This window comes from Myotis yumanensis, unplaced genomic scaffold (genome assembly GCF_028538775.1).
Source record: "Myotis yumanensis isolate MYYU_CA2020_CCGP unplaced genomic scaffold, mMyoYum1.0.hap1 SCAF_13, whole genome shotgun sequence".
Taxonomy (NCBI): domain Eukaryota; kingdom Metazoa; phylum Chordata; class Mammalia; order Chiroptera; family Vespertilionidae; genus Myotis; species Myotis yumanensis.
The window spans coordinates 15406051-15425654 of record NW_027223764.1 but is presented as its reverse complement, the minus strand read 5'-3'; the positions used below and the strand labels follow the sequence as shown (position 1 = coordinate 15425654).

The window sequence follows — 19604 nt, the reverse complement described above, 5'->3', positions numbered from 1 at the left end:
AATACACCCATGTGGGAATCAGGGCTGTGCAGGGACTTTCATGGTCCCTAGCCTTTGTGGACTCCTTCCTCTAGACCAGCGGTTCTCAACCTGTGGGTCGAGACCCCTTTCACAGGGGTCGCCTAAGACCATCGGAAAACACATATATAATTACATATTGTTTTTGTGATTAATCACTATGCTTTAATTATGTTCAATTTGTAACAATGAAATTGGGGGTCACCACAACATGAGGAACTGTATTAAAGGGTCGCAGCACTAGGAAGGTTGGGAACCACTGCTATAGACAATAATATTAAAAGATATATCTTATGAGTGCACTGGTATGACAAATGCGTTGAAACACTTTTTCAGCCTAAAATTGCATTTTTTTTTGTTGTTTTGACTCTAAAAGGACGAAGGCATTTGTGCCCTAGGCTCGGTGCCCATAGTGGGTGGTGGTAAATCAGCCCTGATGGGATGCTATGGCATCAGGACAGGAAGAAGGGGGTAGCACAGGCAGGACTTACACGCAGCCAGCCATGAACCTAGGAGTTTCTCTGGATCAGGGACGCCTACCCACTTAGCCTTCCACAGACCTCCTCCACGCATGCCCTGCTCACAGCCGCACTGCCTGCCACACAGGACGACAGCAAGTTTCATCAGCCACCGGGAGTCCGCATTTCACGTCCATACTTATTCTACCATGGGACTCAAGAGGCCGTGTATGTGTCCTGTGTCCTTTGTCCTTTGTCAATACTGGGGAGGATGCTGTCACAAAAGGCCCTTCACTTGCCTGTGTCTTCATCCCAGAGCCGTGTCCCGAGGGTTTCCTGGGGTCTGCAGCTGAGGCGTCTGGGCAGTGAGTGTCTGCCCACCTTGCTGCTGCCTCAGGTGACTTGTTTGTTTGCAGAGGACTAGCCAGGGCCTCTCTCCCAGGGAAGGGGAGCAGTCACAACATCTATTAAATATTTAGGGTTAATTGCTCCTATTCATTGAGGCCTGCCTCCATTTGCACAAAATGTCCAAAACCTAATTTTGCTGCTCATTGAAAATTGGCAGAGGTATAAGTAACCAGGGGCTTGTAATATATGAAAGCATGCCTGTTTCCACCCATGCAGGACTCCCAGAGGATTAGAGGCTCAGACACCTTCCTAGCAGGTCCAATCGCAGTGATACTGTGCTGACCTCTGAAGCCTGACTCCTGTACTGTCTGCTTAGTGCAAATAATAAAGCAAGCCCCACGTGGTGGGACCTGTTAGGGATTTGAAAAGCTGGTGGATATTGTGGGCTTTCCCTGTGATTAAATGCTATATGAGAATGTACTTTAAAATGTTTTTTATTGATTTTTTTAGAGAAAGAAGAAGGGAGAGGAATAGAAACATTGATAAAAAAGAAACATCACCGATCAGCTGCCTCCCACCTTCCCCTGCCCCCCATCAGGGATCGAGCCTGAAACCCTGGCATGTGCCCTGACCAGGAGTTGAACCAGTGGCCTCCTGGTTCATGGGTCGATGCTCAACCACTGAACAACACTGGCTGGGCTAAGAATATGCGCTTTTTTTAAAAAAAGTATTGATTGATTTTGGAGAGAGAGAGAAAGGGAGAGAGAGACATCTACTTGTTGTTCCCCTTATTTATGCATTCATTGGTTGATTCTTGTATGTTCCCTGACCAAGGATTGAACCTGCACCCTTGGTGTATCAGCACAATGCTCTAACCAACTGTGCACCTGACCCGGGCTATTGTGTTGTGTTTCAGAAGGTTCATGGGTCTGATAAAGCTCAGCTTAGGAACCTGCATAGAGTATGATTGAGGAAAGGAACTGCTCCTCAACTTTGTGGGAGTTTTACCAATTGCTGGGGCCTCTTCTAACTTAAATATATATATATATATATATATATATATATATATATATATATATATATATATATATTTCAGAGAGGAAGGAAGAGGGAAAGGGTGAGAGAGATAGAAACATCAGCTATGAGAGAGAATCATCCATTGGCTGCTTCCTGCATGCCCCATACTGGGGATCGAGCCTACAACCTGGGCATGTGCCCCGACTGGTAATCGAACCTCCTGGTTCCTAGGTCGATGCTCAACCACTGAGCCACACCGGCCGGGCCTCTTCTACTTTTTACTGTCTTCCCTGCTCAGCTCCTAAAGAGAGTGTCTCCCACTCTCTTTTCTATACGGATGATGATGCATTTTAGTTAGAGCCTAGAGCACTATGATCTTCCTTAGGAGCACAGTGTGCAGAGGAAAGAAACTAAATAAAACATGCACCCATTCGGATGCATGATTTGGCCCAGCGTGCTTAACCAAGCTGAAATTGAATTTGGTGATTCTTCAATCTTCTGTCTAACAGAGAAGCCTGGAGCAGAAGCTGCCATGACAAGATGACACTCCCTGGCAGGTTACAGTGTGATATAATTATTTGCCTCATTGGATTAATAATTCAGAGATCATCTACCTCTAAATAGACAAGACTGTTTAAAAGCACTCGGTGATGTAGCAGTATCTTGTGCCCTGTGACCCTCTTTCCGGAACTCCTTGGTGCTATTATATGAGATTCAAATTTTTTTCTCCACCAACAGAAGGGTGGCTGCGTAAATTGGCCATTAGCACAACCGTCTGTTGGCATCTCTTAGTCAAATAACATTTTACATATAGGATTTCAAGCTTAGAGAATTTGTGAGGTTAGGGACTGACTTTTTAAAAAGAACAAGGCTTTTACTTCCAGCCCATAGTATGTCAAGCTTGGGGGCTGCCCATCAGTCAAGGGTGATATTGGGCCCCAGCTCTATTGGATTTGAGGTAAGCCTGACACGAAGAGGAGTGGTGAGTCATGGTCAGGAGGCTCAGCATCCATCAGTTTCCTTCTCAGCAAAGTATGTAAGTGAAGGCTCTGGGACTGACGGCCTGGGTTCAAGTTCACACTTTTCCACTTAGCCACAGAGTGACCTTGAATAAGTTTCTTCACCTCTCTGTGCCTCCATTTTCTTATCTGTAACAATGAGGCTAATACAAGCATCTACCTCATAGAGTGGTTATGATATTTCAGTGACACAGACTGTGATTAATCCCAGGAAAGTGCCTGGCATACAGTGCTATGCATGGGACATACTCAGGAGAATTAGTCGACATCATGTAATCCACCTGTAATTGATCAGCTTCTCTATGCTAGTTTCTTCTAGTTTGTTCCTTTGCAACAAACTTGAAGCTATCTTGTTCTGTTCTTTCCAATAAAACGTAAGAGTTGGCTTACCACTGGCCCCATTTTACAGATGAAAACATTGAGCACTTCAGAGATTAAATGACTTGACTCATGTCATACAGCTAATCAGTGGGTGGAGCGGGGCAAGGCTGAGATCATAAGTCTGAGAGTAGGGGCTCCCTGATCTTGGACTCTTTACATAGTATCACGTGTCCTCTTAAATGGAAATTCTGGAGCTGGATATAGATAACCCTTTACTTCTCGTCTCCTCCATTCCCACTGAAAATAGGCCAGTACTGTATTACCTGGTGTGCAGGCATCATGGACTCAAAGGCAGGGCCATGTTCGCCCTCATTTCTGTGAAAACAGCATGTGGCGTATGCTTTGGTACCATCTTCATGCTCCTCTGCACACACAGGTGTACACCTCTGCCTCATTTGTTGACATTCACGGTCCTCGATTTGGGAGCAAGAATGTCACTTATCTCTGGAAGTAGCAACTATGATAAGGCCAATTATTCCACTGCCTGAGGTTTTGGAGTCTTTAGTTTTGAACATAAATCACAGTTGGGATTTATGTTTCTGACTGGCAAATCGCTTCTGGGACTCAGTTCTACATGTCTTACCCACTGACACTTGGACTGATAAGCACATTACTCTTCCTCAAAATAAATTGTTTAAGGAACTCATTCCTGGAGAGCAATGAGCTAGCAAGGAGTTGTCTGGATTCCATCTGTCCATCCCAAGCGCTACTCTCTAGCAAAGGTCCCAGGGTAGGCAGTTTATGATTGGGAGTTTTCCTGTGGATTTCCTAGTGCATTAGGGATCCTCCTGGAGCTAAATGCATTTGCAGTTGTGGAGGCATAAGAGGAACAGGAATCTTTTGCAATGGATGGTCTACCTCTATTCCTATTTCACCTCAGTTCTTCTCTTTCCTCCTCCTCTCCATTTCTTTCACCCCCCGCCTAGTAGCATGGAAGACATTTTTCTCTTTGATAAGCAACTGGGATTGGCCATTCCTCTGTATGCCTGGCCTCAGGGCCTGCAGAGCAAGGGGCTCCTGGTCAGGGTATGTATGGAGTGTACCACTTCGCAGGCACATCCTCCTAGACCAGTGGTTCTCAACCTGTGGGTCTCGACCCCTTTGGAGGTTCGAACGACCCTTTCACAGGGGTAGCCTAGACCATTGGAAAACACATATATAATTACATATTGTTTTTGTGATTAATCACTATGCTTTAATTATGTTCAATTTGTAAAATTGAAATTGGGGGTCACCACAACATGAGGAACTATATTAAAGGGTCGCGGCATTAGGAAGATTGAGAACCACTGTCCTAGACACTTTCCCTGACCCTCCTCTGCTCGCCGCTAATGGCACATCCCTACAGTGTGTACTGATTTGTTCCTAGCCTGGGAACTTCTCAAGAGCAGGGGACATGTGCCTTTCTGATTTCCAGATCTACAAAGCCTATCCCTTGGGCAACACTAAATAAAGGCTTGGACAACTGAGCGGACGTTCCAATAGCCCCAAACCAATCGCAGCCCAGCCCCGCCTTGCCCTGTCGCTTTCTCTGTATTGAGTTGTCTCATCCTCCTGCCACTGGGGAGTCCTGTGACTTTTCATCTGCTTTGCAAGCTGTTGTCTGGATCATTTATTTCCTCCCCTAATTGTTCTGTCAGTGACCTTTCTGGGGATGCTGGTTTGTTTTTTTCTAAATAGGAATTGGAGACCTTTTGGATTTATTAATTTTTTGTTTGCCAAGAAAACCCTGATAATAATTGCTAAGACTTCCCAGAAGTTATTAGTTTACAAATTTTAATGACACTCATGATTTATTTATGTGCTTCCCTCCCTCTCCAGCTGCTCACCCCAATTCCTTGGTGGAATTCCTGCTGAATCTGAGTGAATTAATGGAAACAAAACAGCAGATTGGAATGACATTTTTTTTTGCTAGGCTGTTAATTAAAAGCTTTCCATCCTATTCGTTAGTCTCTTCATATGGGAGGTTCTGAAGGCCGGGCTGGTACAGGCTGTGAAATCCTCCCTCTAGAGTGGGGGTCTTCTATTTGCTTTCAGTGGTAATAAATCTGGCGCAGATTCCTGAATGGGTCAGCGAGCATTCAATTGAACAGATATTAATCGAGCATCCATATGTAAGCGGCCCTGCGCTCTCTGCTGGGGATGCAAAATAAGCGTGTCCTGATTACTATCCTCAAGGTAGGTTTAGTTTGGCTGACAGATAAGATTGATGTACATAGGAAACCACATCAGACATGTGCAAGAATACATATGCAGTGCATTCTGTGATGAGTGGCCCTACTGTGGAAATGCTTATATTATTATTATTATCACCACACCTCATTCTACAAAGGATGCAAAGCAATTTTAGGAATGAACAGAGGACGGATCAATGTGCACACATTGCTTTGCTGTTTAATATAAAACATCTTCTTTCCCAACTAGGATGGGAAACTCCTAAAAGGAAGTGCTGTCTCGCATGTTAGTAGTTTCCACAGGTCTCAGAAACGCCTGGTAACAGATGGAACAGAGTATGTGTAGTGGTGAAAGCAGTGGGTTCCGGCTTAAATAGTCTGGGTGCGAATCTCAGGTCTACTGCTTGCTAGCTGTCGCACCTTGAGCAAGGTTTTAGTTTGTCCAAGCCCCATGTACTTATCCATGTAAGGAGATGACAATGAGACCTATCTCATGGAAGCTTCTCAAGGATTCAGTGAGATGATGCATGGAATGCAAAATGCCTGCAATGTAGTTATCATTTAATAATTAGCATTTGTCGTAGGCCCATATCCTCCTAGCCCAGCAGCTTCCACCAGACTCTGGATCATAACAGCGCTGATACCTTTAGGAGGGTGGGTGAAGAACACATCTAGAATCTGAAGCACATAATGCCTGGAAATGATGCATTTCTATGGAGGGAACACTAGAGGCTTCTCCTTGAGACACTATCTGTGCTTGGCAAAAGGGAAATGTTAATACATCTCTTGGTTTTCCTACACCAAATGAAGATAATGATGATTTTGGCTACAGGATGCAAAGCACAATCTGATTTAAATTCTCCTAATACTGGTATAGTGCTGAGTTAACTCATTCGTTACTGGTGATTTTATTTTTAATGCAACTATTCGGGGATCTAAGACCATTGAAGAGTTTTGTTACCTCTCAAGTAATTAACATGGAAGGCAGGGTAGGATCATGCATGGTTCTAAAACTTGGCATATCCTAAGAATTACTTGTGGAATGTGTTTAAAATCTAGATTTTTAAGGCTGGGTGTTAGGATGTATACTCTTAAAAGCTCCCTGGTGGATTCTTATCTTCAGGTGGGATTGGGAACCACAGAGTTCAGAGGAAGCTTGGGTTCTAAGCCCATCTCAATTACTAATGAGTAGGCTTACTCCTGCCATTCTTCTGTTTCCTCATAAAACAAACAAACAAAACAAACATTAGATGAAATGTTCTCTCAAGTCTCTTTCGACTCCAAATCCACAGACTCTACCAACTCGGGAACTCAAACAGGAAGCATGTGCATTAGGATTTATGGTGTCCAATGGATAACAGCTCCACTCCTGAGCATAGCCAACCTCCCTAAAAATCAGTGTCAACAACATGGACGATCTGGCAAGGTGCTGTTCACTGATGGATGGTGGTCCATAGCAGATGTTAGCCAGAATACCTATCCAAACTACTTAATTTAAATTTATTAAAGATAGGGAACATCACTCAATCTATGAAAGTCTTTGTTCTACAAAATAGAACGAGAAAGGAATTTGCCCCAAATATGAAGCTCTCAGACATCTTCCTTTGCTGGAGAAGCAGATCTGGATTACAGATCTGATGCTTTCCTCTTTATTATGGGAAAGGGAGTTCTTTTTATGACTTAGTCCTTTTCTTCCACTAGGGAGACCCCAGACATGTATCTATTTTGATTTTTGCCCAGTGGATGAGAGAATATAACCCTCTTGTGGGGATCATTTCTGTTAATTATTTTATGTTGTCTTCTCTTTCCGCCAAATGCAGTGCCATTTTATCGCAATCATAAATTACCCCACCATGTGGAGAAGGGGTTTGAAATCCTGCCTACCCCTTTCCACAGCCTGAGCTCCCTCTCATTTGCACAGCAGTAGATTCATTAGCCTCCTAATGAAGTTAATAAGTCAATAAGGATTAGACAGTCCTTCTAAAATAACACTTATAAATGGATGCATTTTCCTACCCTCTAAGATAAGCCTTAATTTATTTTACTGCCAGACGTCCATGTGTGTAAAACTATGCTAGGTGAGCCTTTGGAGTGTGGTTTGAAGCCAAGAAAAAAAAAGGAAAATTTTTATTTCACACAGAGCCTATCTATTTCCAAGTTTATAGGAGAGTAGAGTTTTACACACTCCATTCCTGCTTATATATATATAACGACTATAAAGATTAGGTAGTCGAGCTTTCATAGTTACTTTCTCATCATTTGGTGGCCAATTACCTTATTGGACATAGACTGTAAATGCCTTTAGGAGGCTTCTGGCAGCTTCCCTGTGAAGACCACTGCCCTAGACATTATTGGTGGAGCAATAAACTGGTAAAAGGCCTCTTCTCTCTGTCACATGTCTGTGAGGCTCTTTGTAGGAGTCACTGAACTAAAAAAAGGAAGCATTTTACATCTTGCTCTTGCTTCTAAATGTTTTCTATCCAAGTTAAAGCTAAAGTCAAGTCTTGCCCTAGCCAGTTTGGCTCAGTGGGTACAGTGTCGGCCTGCAGACTGGGTCCCTGTTTTGATTCTGGTCAAGGGTACTAACTTTGGTTGCAGGCTCCAGCCCTGTTTGGGGAGTGTGCAGGAGGCAACCAATTGATGTATCTCTATCAAATAGATGTTTCTATATCTCTGTCTCTGCCCTCCCTTCCACTCTCTCTAAAATATCAATGAAAAAATATCCTCAGGTGAGAATCAACAACAAAAAGCTAAAGTCAAGTCTTAAAATGCAATCCATAGTTTATATTTTATAAGCTCTCCCTTGCATTGATACTAATATCTTAAATTGGTATCATACTTGTAGTCATTGTCCACATGAACACATGCCCACCTCATATTTCTGTGGGGAGTGTAAGGCATGTATAATTGAATATTCCATTTTACAGATGGATAAATTAAGGTTTTGAGTGGGTTGATGGTCAGTGATTTCAGATCTGGGACCCAGATCTATGTTTCCTGATTCTCAGCAACCCTATGCTTGTGCTGTTACATTACTAATCCCTCTTTCCTGGCCTTTCTAGCTTGTCAACCATTCATAGTTCATGACATCTCTGTCTAAGTGGCTACTTTGGGGACTAGGAATCAGTTTCCTTGGATATCTGTCCACGTGATTTTAAAAAAATATATATATTTTTATTGATTTCAGAGAGAAAGGGAGAAGGAGAGTGAGATAGAAACATCAATGATGAGAGAGAATCATTGATCGGCTGCCTCCTGCATGCCCCACACTGAGGATAGAGTCCACAACCCGGGCATGTGCCCTTGACTGGAATCAAACCTGGGACCCTTTAGTCCACAGGCTGACGCTCTATCCTCTGAGCCAAATTAGCTAGGGCAGTCCATGTGATTTTTCAATCTGGTAGACCATGAGAATCTGCTAGGAAATATAAGAAAAGCCAGTTTCCTGGGCCTTATTCCAAATCTACTGAATCAATTTCTGGGGTCAAGATCTAGGAACTTAGAGCTTTAAAGAACTCCTCACTTGATTCCGATGTAAGCACTGATCTAGGAGACTTCATGGCCATCTCTGTTTCTGAAAGGTCCATGAAAACTAGTTTTGGGGAATCTTTCTCCCAGCACAGCATCTTTTCCTTTTATCCCATTTCCTTCTGGCTGGCTCAGAATGACACAAATTCATTCATGCAAAAATCCATAGTTGTACCCTTATCTTTATGAATGACAACCATAAAGGTTAATAATTGGAATGAGCTCTGGAACTTACTAATTAGTTCACATTCTGTCAGCATCAGGCTTGTTTAATTGGGCAATTAACATTGATTGTAGATACCGGTGACACAAGAGAGTGGTTATAGGTGCTATTCTCCATGGTGTTGTGCTTGAGACAAACCCTATGAGGGTGTCATGGCCGCTGGGAATCTAGGCAATCAGAAAACATAACCAATGCAGAATGGTTTCCAGGTGACATTGGCAGGCTTTATAGTCATGATTTTTGGTTACAACCAGCAAAAATCACACTAACATATGCAAGACACATGATTTGTAGAAGGATACTGCAATGACTTAAACATTTGGAGAGAAAGATAATGACTAAACTCTAGGACTGACAAAATCTTAGGCCTCTCTAGGGACCATGAAGTGGGATGTCATGGTTTGTATGCTATTATATGCAACTACCTTCTCTATGATTTAAATTCCTGAGAGAACTGAAGGGACTATTTGAGTTAAGTAGTCAAAGCTTTAACTGTGTTCAGAGATGAGAATTTCCTGGCCTAGACTGGCTTCCTTGTTTGTTCATTCAGCAGAGGGAGACTGGGTCCACCAGAGAAACCTAGGAATGGGCTGGGAATTCCTGACCAGTAGCCTTCACAGATATCACGTCTTCTGATGTATTCTTATGTAAAGGTGACTTATACTTGAAATATGAAACTTTTTAATGAACATCCTTTTACTTGTACTGTTGATTTAAAAGATTGTCATTTATTACGTGTCGGGATGTGCTAGAAGGTTTACTCATAAACATATCACAACAACCTTGAAAGGACTTTATCCTACCTGCAGTGCTGACAGCCAGCAGATAATGGGGATTAAGTTTGATCTTTGGTCTGTAAATTTCAAAGTCCATGCTTGTTGAACTTGGCCATGCTGCCTCCCCAGATAGTTTTAAATCCAGGGTTGGGTAGTGAGCACTTTCTCAATCTGTAGAAGGTCCTGATGATTATTTGATTCTTTTCTCTTTATCTTTTTATATCTATTATAGATTTTCCTTTGTGGTTACCATGAGGTTTGCATAGAAAATATTTATAACAGCCTATTTTAAACTAATAACAACTTAACTTCAATGTAAAGTCTCTACACTCTTACTCTTTGCCTCCATACTTTATGTCATTGATGTCAGCATTACTTCTAAATATATATTATTTATGTATTAACAATTTTTATGCTTATAATTATTTAAATACTTTTGTCTTTTAACTCTTATGCTTAGCTTAAAAATGGTTTATATACCACCACTACAACATTGCATTATTTCTATTGAGGCTTTCAATACATGAACATTATACACATCTTCATTTATTTAAGTCTTTGATTTTTTTCATCAGCATTTTGTAATTTTTACCATATAAAAGCAGTGCATGTTTTGCTAAGTGTGTACTTAAGTATTTCATTTCCTTTGGAATGATTACATAAGGCATTGTGTTCTAAATTACAGTTTCCACATGATTATTGTTAATGAATAGAAACAGAAATGTGCTTGGTTTTTTTGTGTGTATTAACCTTGTATCTGGTGACCTTGGTCAACTCATTGGGTATTTGCTTTTGAGTGCTTACTCTGGACTCAGTGCTGTGCTAGTTCCCTTCTATGCATCATGGAACAGAGTGAAGTTCCCCAATGAGGTCAGTTCCTTTAATGAGACTGGCTATGTGTGATATCTGTGCTAAGCACTGTGGGCCATGCAAGGATATAGATGAGATTTTTCCATTTTTAGGAACCTGGGGAGGAGGGGAAGGAAAAAATGAGGGGGAAAAAGGGAGGGAGAAAAGGGGAAGGGAGGGAGGAAAGGAGAAAGAGAGAAATAGAATACAAACCTTGCACATTATGTTACGGTATAAAATGTCATAGAAAGGCTTTGGCTGGTAATGTGAGGGAATGGGCATGCTAGATAAATTGTTAGATTAAAATCCATCCAGGAGGAGAGAATGACCAGGAGAAGTTTGGAGAATTATTGAGAGGCCTATGGAGTTGAAATGTGAATGTAGTCGAGGGAAGGTGGCCATGGAGGAGGCTGCACAGGAAGTGAAAAACACATTGGGGAAGACTTTGATGCCCCATTGAACAGTTGAGAACCTTTTCTGTGGGGTAGAGAGGAAAGAGCAAAGGTTTGTGAACAGAAATTCTAAAATAATAACTATGTTTTAGAAAGATATGTTTAGAAAGAATGATTTAGTGTGGGGGAAAATTATAAAGGGGAGCGGGGTCAGTTATGAAACTACTATGACATTCTTATTAACTTTTCCTCTTACTTATCCATCCATGCATCCATCCATCCATCTATGTGTTTGTTTATGGGCTTATTTATCTTCCTACCCTTATAGAATGTACAAGTATATGAAGTTTAATGGGCCAGGAATGAGGAAGACAAGAAGCCTAAGGTCAAGGCCCCCGTGTTTGATGGAAACCAGAAACTTCCTTCTAAATCTCTTGGCTTTCAGGTGTCTAAACATGAATTCTATACCTTTGGAGTTAAGGTGTAATGACTGGGTCATGGAGTCAGATGGTGAGGGGTCATTAGGGACCATGCTTCATTGGCTTACTATATATATGCAGACAAAGGTTAGACTGTAGCATTCTGAAAGCTTGGGTCAGAGGATAAAGGGAATGGCTTGCCTTATTAGCTTATTTTCTCTTAATTCTTCAACATGTTGCTTGATGTCAAGATAAGGGAGGCAGGACAGTAACAATGCAGGCTGAGGAATTTGGAATTGGATCTAATTCGGATTTGCTTTGAAACTTTGGTACCTTAAATTGGCATTCTTTAAACGCACCTGGCTGGATTCCTTCAGACTTGAAAATTGAGATAGTGTACAAGGTTTTGTTTGGCCAACAAGGAAGAATCAATGAATTTTAAAGCTTTTTAAGTTTTTAAAAATCTTTTTTGAATATTTAAATTTTTATGGAGTAATTTTACTAATAAAAGTAATTTTCCAAAGCTTGAAAATGAAGACTACTATAAAAATAATAGCCACCATCTTTAATTGGTTTTAAATTATTTTTAAGTTTCAGCATATGTGCACCTATACATTTTAACCTATATATTTTACATAATTGAAATCCTCTTCTATAACTCATTTTGTTTATTTTCATATAGCCTTTGACTAAGCATTTTTCAATGTTATTGAAAATGTTTTGCAAACATAATTTTAAAGTTCACATAATAGCCTTGTATTGCTGTCCTGTAATTTACTTAACTATCTTTGTTAATCTCCTTTATTTTTGGAGATTTACATTGTTTTACAGTTTCTCACCATTTAAAAATGTATTGAGTATCTAGATATGTAAATTTTATTTGGTCTGCATTTTAGATTATTTCCTTAGGACAGACTCTAGAGGAGAAATTTGAAGACTTTTACTATACATTGTCAAGTTGGTTATGAGAAAGGTGCATTTCTGAAACTCCTTGCTGGGATAAAAACTTCTGATTTTAAAAGATTTGGAAAGTTGACACAGTTTGTGGTATATGTATATATGTGTGTGTGGTTTATGCATATTACAGATATATATTTACATGCTTTAGGGTCATCAGTATGCCTACAATTTTATTAAATTATTGGCTAAGACTTGGGCAAAGAGGCCCTTGAAAATGATGTGTCCCCAGACTCCATGAAGAACATGCATGTCTCCAGCTAACAGAATATCCAGGCCCATTTGAATGGATAACATGAAAACAATAGCAGTCACAGCAGTGATGATAGCTGATCAGGCTGTGTGCCAGGTACTGATTAAAGTGTTTTACATCTGCTTAACCCGGCCTGATAGTAAACCAGTTAGGGAATACTGCCGTCTTCTGCATTTTGTAGCTGAGGAATCTGAGGACAGTGTGTCGGCTGTTTTATATAGTTTTGTGTTTTACTTTGGGCACAATGGGAGACAGTTAAAAGGCTTTAAGCAGGGGCATGCCATTCTTTAATGAAATTTGAAAGACTTATTAGTATTGAACTTGAATTTTTTATCACTCATTTTGTATTTTTGTGAATGGGACATTTCCCTGCCCCGTTTGATTGTCTACTTGCAATTCCTCATATGCGTTTTCTTTTAATGCATATTGTATGTTTATCTACTGGTGACCTGCTTTCCTTATCATTTTGTACATGTTTTTAAAATAGAATATGCAAACTGAAAGCATTGTTGAATCTGATGCCAATATCTCCCTCATTCTGTTTTATCCTGTTATCATAGTTGATTTTCATAAAGGAGTTTTACATTTTGTAACTAATAAAATCTGTTCATCTTTATTTAGAAAAACCACATTCCTTCTTAGTTTTATTTGTTAAGATTGAAGCACTCTCACCTTTTTAATTCGTTTTTACGCAGCAGCAAATCCATCTCTTAGATGGGAAATGTGTGATAAAAATTGTTGAATAAGCTGGGGCATTCATTTGTGAGAACATCTGCTTGTTTTTGCGATCAATTATCAAATCCTCCCGCAAACCATACAAAGTAGGCACCATTATACTTTCCTTTTTGCAGATGGGGAAACTGAGATTTTAATAAAATGAATAATCTGGTGAAGTGTATACAGGTGGATTTGGCCTCTTAACCCGAATGGGAAGACTGGTGACTTATTCATAATCAAGTAGCTACGCAACTGGAAGCTCTGTGTGGTGTCTTGAGTGGCCTCCACCCATCACTCCAGAGCTGGAAACTTTGCAGATGGAAACTAGGAAGTTCCCAGCAGAGAAAATGCTTCCACAGGGCTGCTCTACCCAGGCTTCTGCTTAACTTCCTAACAGCCCTGCCTTTATTTATGTCCCTTCTCATTCTGGACTTCTCTCTTCTCCTCCTTACTTTTAGGACCTATGTTCTGTTTTCTTCCAGAGTCTTCCTTGAGCATCCTATCCCGGCATCCCCTCTCTTTTGAATTCCTGAGAATCTGCTTTATTACCCCCTCATCTGCTCCTTGGTCTTGCCATGGGTGGCTTCTTGAGATCATACACAACATTTCACTGCATGTGTTGGGCATTGTATGTGCTCAATAAATGGCTTTTGGGTAGACAGAGGAGCAGGAACTACCTGAGTTTCCTTTGCCTTGATATTGGGAGTCTGTGGGAAGCTGGCTGGGTCCAGCAGCCTCAGGTCCTGTGGGAGCTCCAAGTGCCAGGCAGCCACCTACGGACATTTGGTTCTTGGTGCCCCTTGTGCCCCTGTGCCCAGCTTTGCAGTGGCAGTGTTTTCTGCTCTGTAGTGTGTCCTCTGTCACAGTTAGATGGTATAGGGTGCGATTAATGGGTATTTTGGAAGGATGGCATGTGTTGGAAGCCAGCCAGCCGATAACTGAGAATGGCACCCAGAGAATGCCACAGTTGTCAAAATTCACTGGCTGTTTTGAGGCAGTTGCCAGCTTGTTTATCAGGGTTGACAAAAGGAACATTTCCAAGAGATTGGGGATAAGTTGAGGCAATATGTACTTGGGGGCAGTTATCCTAACATAAGCATATATTGAATGGCACTGTACGCCAGGAATAGGTACTTTTCAATATTATCTGTAATCTAAACATCCTGATGGCAAGATGTTTAGAGAGGTCGGATCTGAGCAGGATGCTACATGGGTGGGGGAATGGTGCATGGCTTTCTGGCTTTGCTCTCTTGCCCAGAGATGTCATCAATTGTTACATATTTATGAAAACCTTAAGATTGAAAAAAAAAACACTTTAAAATCTTTTCTTTTGCTAGGAATCCATAGGAGTGTGTGTGTGTGTGTGTGTGTGAGAGAGAGAGAGAGAGAGAGAGAGAGAGAGAGAGATTTTAGTGTTTCTGCAGCTACAGCCCCATAGCCTCCCTGGGATCACTAGATGAAGATAGTCACAGAGGGACCTGTTCAACCTTGAACATCTCAAGAATCTCAGGAAACCTCATTGATACCAAAGACACAATCAGTCCTTTCGGGGTTCAGCTTACTCCAATCGCCAGTGCCTCCATGGAGTGGTGCCTTGTATTGGGTTCAGAAACTGTGTCCATAAGGATCTCACTGGGTCATAGTCTCTTCCTTTCATGCCTCTTTCATGTACAGTGATGGGTGGCGGCAGCCAGTGAGTGCTGGACCAGGGCGCTCCCACATCTCTGCAGCAGAGATTTCGCTGGCTCTGTCATTCTGCTCCTCAATGTCCACTATTAAAGCATTAGTGAGAAGGTGAATGCACCAAGTTTATATGGACCCATGAGTGAATAATGGGGTATCAGTGCATGCACCCCCAAATCTCCAAAGGCAAAATGGTGTTCTTTCAGGCTCTTTAGAACAAACTAAGCTTTTCCCTGTGTGGGGATTTCATATCTATCTGGAATATTCTCCTTCCTACTTCCCTTTTCCTCCTGTCCCCAATCACATTTTTTCACAAGTTTGGTTCTTTTTTTCCCTTTTATTTCTTCAATCTAGGCATCTCTTCTCCAGAAAGGTATTACCTGGCCATCCTATCTAAGAGATGTTTCCAGGCCGGTCCATGTCTCAGCCTCTAACAGTACTAACTGTTGCACTGTGGCTGTTTTTCACATGACAACTCACAGTCATTTCATTTTACGTCTCACATAGGAGTTCTTTCTTTCATTCATTACTGTTCCATCTTCCCAACTAAACATAGACTCACTGAGAGCAGGGGTCATGTTTGTCTCATAGAACACGCTTTCCCACCAGCAAGCACTGTGCTTGGCATGTGATAGGGGCCACGTGGTGCAAGGGAAGAAGGGAGAAAGGGAGAGAGGGAAGGAGGCAGACAGGCAGGGATCCACAGACAGAAGCAGAGCAGGCAGGTAGACATGAGCTTTCCAATGCCCTGTATGGCAATTCTTGACCTAAACCCTGGAGGTCCCTTCCTTTAGTACGTTCTCCTACATTGCTGATATTTCATGCTTGGAGAAACATTTATCGACAAGCCTTCCCTCCAGGTTGTAGAGAGGAGAGTGAGGCTCAAAGAAGGAAATGACTTGGCCAGGACAAGAATTTGAACCAAAACTGAACCAGCACACTTTCAGCTACAGAGGCGGGCATCCCTGGAAGATCCTGGGAGTCCAGTCTTCAGGGCTTTGTGACTGAACTCTTTGCTTTTTAGAGGAATAATAGAAGAAGTGGGCCACTTAAGACATGAAGGCCGGCAAATGTTGGGCTTTCACCCCGGAGAAAGCCATGAGCCTGTGAAAACCTCTCTCCCAGAGGGGACTTGAAAGAACATAGCGCTTTTCTTTCCCCTGAAGTGGAGCTACAAGCCGAGCACAATGCTCCTGACAATGACAGTCATGCTCTGCCTTGCAACAGACTCGGGGTGGAAAACAGGTTCATCTTTTGCCTTCTTTGTGGAGCAGTGCACCCATAGAGGCTGACTGACTGCTGTGCTTCTGTCCTTGGTCACAGGTCTGTGTGGGAGGGCCATGTGTGGGGATCAGACAGTAGTTCTCTGTTCACTTCCCACATTCATCAGCTTGTGGTTGGTGCCTCATATGTATTATCCTTGAAATTTGAAAAGGAAATACACCGAAAACACAGCTAAAACAGTGAACAGTGAGTTAGGGAAAAGGTCTAGTAAAGAAAAGGGACACAATTGTTCTGGTTCTCTTTGAAGAAATGAGCTGAAGTCTGACTTAATGTGCAGAGTCGGGTACTTGAGGTGCAGTGATCTGCACAAGAAGAAATAGGCACAGAGCAAGGCGAGGGAGATAGGGGTTTATGTAGCGGAAGTTAATGACTAGCATGGTGGAAAATTAGCGTGATGCATATGTAAAATATGGAAAAATACATGTATTTCTGAAAAAAACAAATTGTCTAATTATGTTGACTGTTCTTTATGGATAGACTTATTGGATTTATTGATCTAGGAATTATTCAAGCTAGCCAGAGTTGGGAACATTTAGTCAGGGCCATCAGTAATTATTATGTTTCTACCTTGAGTCCTTGAAGTTAAATCGATCTGGGTGCTTTGTTAGGCCCTGGGAAAGGATAATTTTGGTGCTTACAGAAACCTGAGTTTGAGCACTGACACCTCAGTTACTGTGAAATCATGGAGAGATTATGTAACTTCTTTAATCCTCACATTAATGATCCATCTGGAGAATGGGAACACAATTTACTTCAGAAGGTTAATGTGGGCATTAATCAACATAACCTTGAAGTACATGTTATATGTTGGTGTTCACTTCTACTTTATCTCTCAATGATTTGGGAAAGGTGGCCCCAAACACTTGAGGAGCTCATATTTTCTGAATCACCATTTTCCAACCCCCCTCCTCCACCACCACCACTAAATCTCTTTTGGAGTATCTCAGTTTTGAACATGTGCCCATGACACTGTTTTATTTTTGTTCTGTGTACTTTAATATGAGTAGGAAGAGTTAGGGTTTAGGAGGGTTTGTTGGGTTGTCTAGAGTCACTGGGCACCATTATCGTAAGAGCTTTTGCATCCTTGTTTTATGGCCATTCAACACCTGATTTCCTGGAAGCCTACTATGTGCAAGACACCCAGTGAGGCAATAGGGCAATAGGGACTAAGGGGGAGGGGGAGGGGAGGATGAGGAAGATACATCACATTCCTCTGCCCATGAAGTAGACAGGATAATGAAGACAACAGGTAGTAGAAAGGGAAACAATGAACTAGGTGATACCTCAATATGGTGAGTGCCACAGGGTGGTGTGATAGGCACCAGGTGGGTGTGGGAGAGGAGAAGTGAGGGGTCCAGGGGTGATCTTACCTAGGGGTAGGGCTGGGACTAGGGTGAGGCAAGTAAGGCAGGTGAAGTGCCCAGGGTGCAGTACTTAAGGAGGTACTTAGTCTTAGGGTCCTACAAGGGCCTCCTTAAATTTTGAGTCCTAAAAAGCCTGCTTGCATATTTGTGCTAGTCCCAGCCCTGCCTTGGAGGTGACATTTGAGCTGGGACCTAAAAGATGATGAGGAGCTAGAACTTGAAAGAGCTGCCTGGTCATCAGCTAAACAATTGGGTTTGCTGTGGTTCATTTCAGTGTGGTGCCAAGATGTCCATGTAAATCCTGTAATTGCCAAAATTGACCCATCAGTGTTAAATACCTCTTTTAACTGGGTCATTTTCTTCCTTTTACACAGCCATCAAATGCAGCCCTAATGAGGGGTGGTATTCATCTTGTTTTACAACCCTGAGCTTCTCTGTACTCATTAGCATGCAGGGGTCTGGCTCTGGGTGGTTCTTAGCAACAGGTGTCCCATCTCTGCTTTGTATGTTCATAAACAGTATTTTTTTTTTTTTTAATTGCTGAGGTGCCTTGTGGTTCAGCCCTGGTGGTTCCATCCTTTTTCTTCTTTGCTCTGACTTAAGAATGTGCTAGGGGTTTGTTCTCTGACTGAGGGGGAATATCTTGGCTGTCTTCTTGGGCAAACATTCATAAATAACATGTGCAACTGTGGGCATTAATTAAAAGCACACCAATGACATTACTACATCGTTGAGAAATGCTACATCGCAGAGTTCCAAAATTACGAGCAAAGTTCTAACTTCTGAGTGATGTATTATGCATTGCTCTTTCTAATGTGGTCCAGAGGGGCACTTTCCTGGAAGAATCTCTCACAATTGCAAAGCTGTGTTCTTGTGGGACTGACCACCTCTCGCACTTCATGTAGTTTGCAAGGGACGCTCACGCGAGTCTTTCACTTTAGATGGAGGCCTCTATAGTAGCTGGTCCACAGCCCTGCCATCCAGGCCCGGCTTTGCCCAAACATCCAGATGCTTTCCTATTGGCATCTCTCAGATGGACACCTCTAGGCACTGCCACCACCCACCTCTTCTCAAACCCAAAGCAGAACACACCATGCACCATGTTTAAATTTTCTGGATTAAATGTTGGGACAGTGTTGGATTAACAGGAAGTATGATCGCTGCCTATATTGTGTAGTGCTGACTGTCAGGGTTCTCTTGTTGGCCCCATCATTATTGGCTATGAATCATTTACTGTTACTGGATCTCGATATCCTCATCTGCAGAATGGGCATATGAGGCTGTTGTGTGGAACAAATGAGTTGATATGTCGGAAGGTCTTAGAACATTGACTAACATATAAGAGCTCTAGTAATATCGTGATTGTTGTCATTATTATTACTATTATTATGATTTCTATTATTATATTATAAAGTTGATGCATATTCTTTTATTTTTATTTGTTTTTTCTAACACTATTTATTCCCTCTATGTTCTCTTCCACTTCCACCCACACCCTTTCCCCTGCCAGCACTGCACTGTCTTCCATGTCCAGGTCCATATCCATGATGATGCATATTCTAAATGTCAACAGTTATTAAAGAATGATGCAATTTTACACTATTTCTACCTCGCTGATGAAACATATAAACAAAAGCACACAATTAATTTTTCCCCATCACTGTCCCTACGCGCTGGAACTGTTCTTGGCCAATCTAAATCCTTGAGAGAGAGAAACAGTGAGCCACCTTAGTCAGTGGCAATG

At 41.9% G+C, this 19604-nt stretch overlaps 1 protein-coding gene across 2 annotated transcripts in view; it reads left to right on the top strand.

Annotated features, from left to right (window-relative positions):
• The window catches only part of SORCS3 (sortilin related VPS10 domain containing receptor 3), a 518681-nt gene that overhangs the window by 169634 nt on the left and 329443 nt on the right, over window positions 1-19604 (top strand). The window lies entirely within an intron of this gene.